Below are 8,527 nucleotides of genomic sequence, written 5' to 3' on the forward strand. Positions count from 1 at the left end.
CCAATAATTATAGGTTATAAAAATGACAGGAGCTGATTGGCTGATGCATTATCATCTTCCACTTATTACCTCTTTACCACTGCTACATCACTTCTCCAGTCTTAATACATCTAACCCCCCCCCCCCCCCCCCAGTTGATGAATTTGGTGTGGAAGAACTTGACTTGCCTGCACACAGCATGACCTCAACCCCATCGAACACCTTTGGGATGAACTGGAACGGAGAATGAGAGCCAGGCCTACTTGTCCAACACCTGTGTCTAATCCCATACATGCTCTACGGCAGGGGTGGGGAAACTTTTTTTCTACCGGGGGCCATTTGGATATTTATAAAAATCCTTCGGGGGCCATACAAAAATTCTCAACTTAAAAAATGACCCTGCCCCCCAGTAGGTCTGCCCCTTAGAGGTACTGTGTGTGCGCGTCAAAAAATGGGTGTGGCCAGTTAAAATGGGACGTGATACACATATGCCCCCAATAGTGCGGTACCAGATCCACAATTGCCCCCACAGTGCCAGGTATACAAATGCCCCCACAGTGCCAGGTATACAAATGCCCCTCACAGTGCCAGGTATGCAGATGTCCCCACAGTGCCAGGTATACAGATGCCCCCACAGTGCCAGGTATACAAATGCCCCTCACAGTGCCAGGTATACAGATGCCCCCACAGTGCCAGGTATACAGATGCCCCCACAGTGCCAGGTATACAGATGCCCCCACAGTGCAGGTATACAAATGCCCCTCACAGTGCCAGTTATACAGATGCCCCCACAGTGCCAGGTATACAAATGCCCCCACAGTGCCAGGTATACAGATGCCCTCCCCTTTCCCGGACCGGCAGCCGCGGCTCCTGATTGGCTGCCGGTCCGCGAGCTCTGATTGGCTCACGGACCGGCGGCTGGTTTGAAGTACTACACGCCGCCACTCCCACCTGACAGCCGCGCTCTCCTCCCTGTTCTGACAGCTGAGACACGCTGCCGCCGGACTGAGCGGCAGCGTGTCTCACTGACACAAGCTGGTGGGCCGGCCACCCCTGCTCTACGGAATGAATGCGCACAAATTCTCCAGAAACACTCCAAATTCTTGTGGAAAGTTTTCTAAAAAGTGGAAGCTGTTATAGCTGCAAAAGGGGGACCAACTCAATATTAAAGTATATGTATTTGAATACAATGTCTTTACAGTCCCTGTTGGTGTAATGGCCAGGTGTCCGAATACTTTTGTCCATATGGTGTATGTTACTGTTTTGCTGTTTCTGCATTGGCACCCACAATTCTGTCTGGCAGTAGAATAAAAACATTTCAGGTTCAGGAAATGGCAGCCTGAGGTTCAGTATGCTGGCTGTCATGATTTGTGTCACTTCACAATTGCAGTTTTGAGACAGAACTGTCAGTTTGGTGAAAGTCACAGCCGCTCTGTATCATTTGGCATACTGGGCTTGTCTCATTTGCTTTCTAACTTCATGACCTCTACGTTTTTCCAAATTTTTGTAACTCTTACATGGTTTACTACCAACCTACAGATGGAGCCATGCTCATCTTGGCTTAACTGCTGCGCCATAGTTTATTAGCATAAGCCTTTCATCTATTGTTCTCAGTTGCAATACAATACAGAAAGAACAATCCAGAAGGGAATAAGTCATTACAGCAGGGAATTAAGTCCGACAGTTTTGGCTCAGTTAATCCTATTAAAGGCAATGATGAAGAGGGCTTCATCTGTAGTAACTCATTGTTTCCCAACTCCAATCCTCAGGGACCCACAATGGTGCATGTTTTCCAGGTCTCTTAGTTGCTGGACAGGTGTAGTCATTACTGGCTGATACATTTTAAAAGATCTACAGTTAGAGCTACTTACTTCACTTGTGATACTGAGGAGATCTGTGAATACGCACTGTAAGGGGTCCCTGCGGACTGGAGTTGAGAAACACTTTAGTAAACTGTATAAGGACTCTACAGTGACCAGACAGGTGATGCCCACATTAGTGGAGATATGCTGACCCCCATTGGAAGAGTTGCTGCGTGAATTTCAAGGTTAACACATTTAATTGCTAATTTTAAAGACTGCATTTCAGGAACACCGCTAGGAAAAAAGTTCTGAAACATATAGTTCAACTGGAAAATAATGTTTAGAAGGATTTTCCTTAATGTAATGTAGTAAGAGGATTTTCCTTAATGTAATGTTATCACGGTTGACAACACCATCTCCCCCCATTCCCCAACTCCGCTGCTTGGGCGTCACTCTTGACTCCTCCCTCTCCTTTGCACCCCACATCCAAGTTCTGGCACAATCCTGGCGGTTCCAGCTACGCAACATTGCTTGCATCAGGCCATTTCTCTCCCAGAGTGCAACTAAACTTATCCACTCACTGGTCATCTCACGACTTGACTACTGCAATGTTCTCCTCACTGGCCTTGCTTGCTCCAATCTTGCTCCCCTCCAATCTGTCCTGAACTCCGCAGCTAGGCTTATCTTCCTCTCCCGCCGCTCCACATCTGCCACTCCCCTTCGACAAAATCTACACTGGCTCCCATTCCCCTACAGAATCCTCTTCAAACTCCTCACCCTCACATACAAGGCCATCTCTAATTTCACTGCTCCCTACATCTCCAACCTCCTCTCCCTCCATACTTCCTCCCACCCCCTACGGCCGGCCAATTACCGTCGCCTCTCCACTGCCCTGGTCACTGCTTCACATGCACGAGTTCAAGACTATGCCCGTGCTGCACCCCTTCAGTGGAAGGCACTCTCCCGCTCCATTAGACTATCCCCGACCTTGCAAAGCTTCAAACGGGCACTAAAAACCCACCTATTCATCAAAGCGTACTCTTCCGATGCATAACCTAGTCCTGAGGCTGCTCCTCCATCCCCCTGCCTCATGCTTTGACCATCCCTGCTTTGCTTACATCCTACCATCAGGCTACCCCCCACCTGTTAGCACCTCCATGTCATCTGTCTGTCACCCCATCCTACTAGATTGTTAGCTCTTCAGAGCAGGGCCCTCTTTCCTCTTGTTGTCAAAACCTTCTTCTCGACACATTCACTCACGGCTCTCTCTTACGCAGCGGCATTCTTTACCCGCTTTCTCTAACGTCCTAGTGGATGCTGGGGACTCCGTAAGGACCATGGGAATAGACGGGCTCCGCAGGAGACTGGGCACTCTAAGAAAGATTTAGTACTACTGGTGTGCACTGGCTCCTCCCTCTATGCCCCTCCTCCAGACCTCAGTTAGAATCTGTACCCGGACAGAGCTGGGTGCATTTAAGTGAGCTCTCCTGAGCTTGCTAATAAGAAAGTATTTTAGTTAGGTTTTTTATTTTCAGAGAGCTTCTGCTGGCAACAGACTCTCTGCTACGTGGGACTGAGGGGAGAGAAGCAAACCTACTAACTGCGGCTAGGTTGCGCTTCTTAGGCTACTGAACACCATTAGCTCCAGAGGGATCGAACACAGGACCTGACCTTGTCGTCCGTTCCTGGAGCCGCACCGCCGTCCCCCTCGCAGAGCCAGAAGTCAGAAGCCGGCGGGTTGAAGCAAGAAGACGTCAAAATCGGCGGCAGAAGACTCCTGTCTTCATATGAGGTAGCGCACAGCACTGCAGCTGTGCGCCATTGCGCCCACACTAACCCACACACTCCGGTCACTGTAGGGTGCAGTGCGCAGGGGGGGGCGCCCTGGGCAGCAATTGATTACCTCCTGGCAAAAAGCAGCATATATACAGTTGGACACTGTTATATGCATGAGCCCCCGCCATTAATTTTACACAAAATCGCGGGAGAAGCCCGCCGCTGAGGGGGCGGGGCCTTCTTCCTCAGCACTCACCAGCGCCATTTTCTCTCCACAGCTCCGCTGAGAGGAAGCTCCCCAGGCTCTCCCCTGCAGAAGCACGATAGAGAGGGTGAAAAAGAGAGGGGGGGCACATAAATTTGGTGCAAAAACAATATATACAGCAGCTACTGGGTTAACACTAAGTTACTGTGTGATTCCTGGGTTTATAGCGCTGGGGTGTGTGCTGGCATACTCTCTCTCTGTCTCTCCAAAGGGCCTTGTGGGGGAACTGTCTTCAAATAGAGCATCCCCTGTGTGTGTGGTGTGTCGGTACGTGTGTGTCGACATGTTTGAGGTAAAAGGCTCCCCCAAGGAGGAGATAGAGCAAATATGTGTGTGAGAGGGTGTCTCCGTCGACAACGCCGACACCTGTTTGGATATGTGTAAGTGCTGAGGTGAATTTATTGCACAAAAGATTAGAGAACAGACAGGAAATCTACCCATGTCTGTCCCTGTGTCACAGAGACCTTCAGAGTCTCACAATGCTCACTATCCAAAATAATAAACACTGATATCGACACAGAGTTTGACTCCAGTGTCGACTACGATAATGCAAAGTTACAGCCAAAATGGCTGAAAGGTATTCAATATATGATTATTGTAATAAAAGATGATTTGCATATCACTGATGACTCATTTGTCCCTGACACAAGGGTACACATGTTAAGGGGAAGAAAGCTGAGGTAAATTTCCCTCCTCTCATGAGGAAAAAGAGCGGGAATCTCCAGACAAGAGACTGCAGCTTCCCACAAAGAATTCTCAGGAAGTATCCTTTCCCCACTAGGGCCAGGATGTGATGGGAATCTTCCCCTAGGGTGTCACGCTTGCACAGAAGGTAGCACTAGCTATTCTCAGGGATCCTGCAGATAGTGTGCACATTCTAGTACACTACTCAGACCGGCGATTGTGTCGGCATGGGTTTATAGCGCTGTGGCAGCGTGGACAGGTACCTTATCGGCAGAGATTGAGACCCTAGTATGCATATAGATATATAGATATATATGTATATATAGAGAGATATATATATTAAAGATGCTGTCTTAAGAGATTGGTATATATATATATATATATATATATAAATGAGCAAAAAAACTGCGGCACTCAGAGGCTTGATGCAAAAATAGTGTATTAAAAATAACACTCGAACTCTAACGTTTCGGGGTTGGCACACCCCTTTGTCAAGGATAAGCAGCAATGAATTAAGAAGGGAAGACCTTACCTATATACCCAGAAGAAGCCCGCCGTGTGAAAGACGCCGCCCCGGGTTCCGTTCACGGAGCTCAGGTCCGGCGCGCACCATGTGCGTCATTGATGACAGGACGTCGGGTTGTCAAGGTAACCATGACGCCCGACCGTCCTGTCAGCTGACGAGAAAGAAGCAAAACAAACTACTACCTGTACCACTCGTGTGAGAAGACTTGAGGATTAAGAGGAAGAAAACATATGAAAAGGCCACACTGGAGAATTCTGCCCGTCAGTGATAATGCTAGTAACGCTGTCTATGAGAATGCGGCAGCTCGCCGCGGATTGTGTTAAATGTGGGGACCCTGGCACCATTATGTCAGACCCCTGGGTTGATGCCGTGATACTAATAAAAGACATCGGCCTGCAATAATAATGTGTGTTAGCACTGATGGTAAACTTATCTGCCGTGTCGTAAATAATACACGGCTGTGCTGTTTTAAGTGAATAGTACATTAATCCAGTGGGTGAATTAATGTCAAGTGATGTAACTCCATGGCACTATTAAGTGCCGGAGGAGTGTTATATGATAATGACGTGATGTGGGTGAAACGGGAATTTCTAAAGTACTAAGTCCCCTCAGCAATAATTAAATGCCAGACGGCAAGGCTGGAAAAAAGTGGTATAACTGTGAAGTTGAGTTTCAAAAGGTGACAATGTGACTGTGTGTAAAACGTGTTTAGAGCAGGTGACGGATGTTGATGCTGGAGCGCCCTGACGGCAGAAGATTCCCGTGTAGGAGGTGTCAAAAAGATGATAGATGCAGAATAAGAGGAATAAGATGAAAAAACTTTGAATTTAAAGAGATATTAAACATTTTCTTTGGGAAAAGTCTTTGGACGCCAATGTGGCGAAGGAGCAGCTGGTACACAATCGGGCCACCTTTATAGGAAAACATTCCACGGCATAATTTCATTAAGACCGAGGGGGTTAATGGTGTTCAGCCGAAAGATCCATTTGGCTTCTAACTTCAACAGGAGTCCGTCCCTGTCACCTCCTCTATGATTTTTGGGGATGTGATCAATTACCATCTGTCGTAGATCACTTAATGAATGGCCTTTCTCCAAGAAGTGCTTCGCTACCGGCTGGTCAGTGCCCTTCCCACTGGTCGCTTGTTTAATGGCCGACCGGTGGAGGGCCATCCTCTCTCTGATTGACCGAACAGACTTGCCCACATAAAGTAACTTACAAGGACAGCTGATTATGTATACTATATGTGTCGATGTACACGTCAGTACATGGTTGATCTTATACGTGCAGTCCAAATGAGGATGTTTAAAGGATACGCCTGTAATCATGTGTGAGCACGTAGTGCACTTGGGGCACTTATAGCATCCCGGTGGTCGTTTAAGGAAGCCGCCGGTTTCTCTCATCTCTGGATGGAAGTCCGTGATGTCAGCATGGACCACTTGGTCCCTGATGCTCTTGCCTCGGGTGAAACACATAAGAGGGCGCTTATGGGCTAATCCTTGGAGGCTTTCGTCGGTGGAAATTACCGGCCAGAGGGCTCTCACTGCCCTTGGTAGAACCGTACTGACCGTATTATGTCGACTAACAAACGGAATTAAAGCCTCCTCTGTTCTATTCCGACTCAACAAAAGGTCCCTCCTAGGCATCATCAAGACTTCTTTCTTCTGTTGCATTAACTGGTTCAGATTGTATCCTCTGATGACAAATTTCTGGATCATGTCGTCCAGTGCCGCTTCTACCGTTGATCGGTCACTGATGATTCTGCTGGCTCTAATCATCTGGGACCTAGGTAACCCTTTTTTGAGGGATTTGGGATGGTGACTATTGGATCTCAGGAACGTGTTTTTGTCGGTCGGTTTGGTGTATAAACCCGTGACGATGCCATTGTCCTTTAGGGTAACTTTGACGTCCAGATAATTGACCGAATTGTTGCTGATTTGAAATGTGTATTTAATGGGTGAATTTCTGGCGTTAATTGCATTCATGGTGTCCTGAAATTGACGTTCCGTCCCTGTCCAAATCAGAAAGAGGTCGTCTATGAACCTAGTGTACATGAGAATGTTGGCAGCTGTTTCTGGGACATTGAAGAAGATCTCTTCTTCTTCTTGGAACATGAAAATGTTCGCTACCGATGGGGAGACGTTGCTCCCCATGGCGCACCCGTTTTTTTGGCGGTAAAATTGGCCATTGAATAGGAAATAATTCCTGAGGAGGGTCAATTCCGATAATCGCATAAATAGATCTAGGTCAATGGTCTCCATTTTCTCTCTACTCAGGAACCCTTTTATCGCTAGTAGTCCTTCCCTGTGCGGGATGCTAGTGTATAAGCTACATACATCCACCACACAGAGGAGGGATCCTGGTGGAATATGCTCTACCATCCCCAACCTGTTGAGAAAATGGGTGGTATCTTTAATGTACCTGTGATGTTTAGATACCATCGGTTGGAGTATGGCGTCCAAAAACATCGATATGGGCTGGAATATGGAGTTTTTGGCCGATATTATGGGCCGGCCTGGGGGAAACTCCTGATTTTTATGGACCTTGGGGACCGTGAAGAACACCGGGACTACCGGATGACTCTGTTTTAACGACATGCTCAATTTTAAGGAAATCGTACCCTTGGCTTGGGCCTCGTTTAAGAGTTCGTCTACTTCCCTTTTGTATCCCGCAGTTGGATCTGTCGTTAATATTTCATACGTCGCTTCGTCCGACAATTGATTGTAGATGTCCTGCTTGTAGTATGCCAAATCTAAGACCACAACCCCGCCCCCCTTGTCGGCGGGGCGAATGACCACATCCTCATAGCGGCTAAGATTTTTCAACGCTATTTTCTCTGATCTAGACAAATTATGATTGGAGCGTGGATCTGCTTGATGGAATTTCATGACTGATTGATCCAACAGTCTGTTGAATGTAGTGATCGAAGAATTAGAGGAGTGGAGTACCTGCAGTACCAAGTATTCCCTGGTGGTCTCCCAACCAGGTACTGACCTGGCCCACAGTGCTTGGCTTCCAAGATCAGACGAGGTTGGGCATACTCAGTGTGGTTTGACCGCAGGTAGGTATATCCTGCTTAGATGGTATCTAGAACCAAGTATTGGGCTCTGAGAAATCCCAAAGTGTTTTGATGAGATTGCTGGATGCTCTTATGTCCAAACACTGGCGGCCTCTGATATTCCCTGATGGTTTCCAAAATCCAGAGGCTTCCACGGCCCCCTGGACTAAACTTCAAAAAGATTGAGTGATATAAATGTATAAATAAGTAAATAACACCTGTGGCTATTTGGAGTCAATGGGGAGCCATTAAGTTTTAATTTATATCACCTAACTTTAACTAATTAATTTATATTTTGGGATAGACAAAATCCTATGACAATTGCTTGTTAAACATTACTGTTACTCTGCCCTTTGCCTTATAGCAATTTTTTTAGAGGACCACTAATAAAAGTTACATTTTAAACATTACAAGACTACCTATTTTACAATAAAAGTG

General features: G+C 47.0%; 1 pseudogene; it reads right to left on the reverse strand.

The window, feature by feature from the left end:
* Positions 1-7,976: 7,976 nt before the first annotated feature.
* Positions 7,977-8,094, reverse strand: LOC134971302 (5S ribosomal RNA; annotated as a pseudogene).
* Between the last annotated feature and the right edge of the window lie 433 nt (positions 8,095-8,527).

The sequence above is a fragment of the Pseudophryne corroboree genome, chromosome 11, assembly GCF_028390025.1.
Source record: "Pseudophryne corroboree isolate aPseCor3 chromosome 11, aPseCor3.hap2, whole genome shotgun sequence".
NCBI lineage: Eukaryota > Metazoa > Chordata > Amphibia > Anura > Myobatrachidae > Pseudophryne > Pseudophryne corroboree.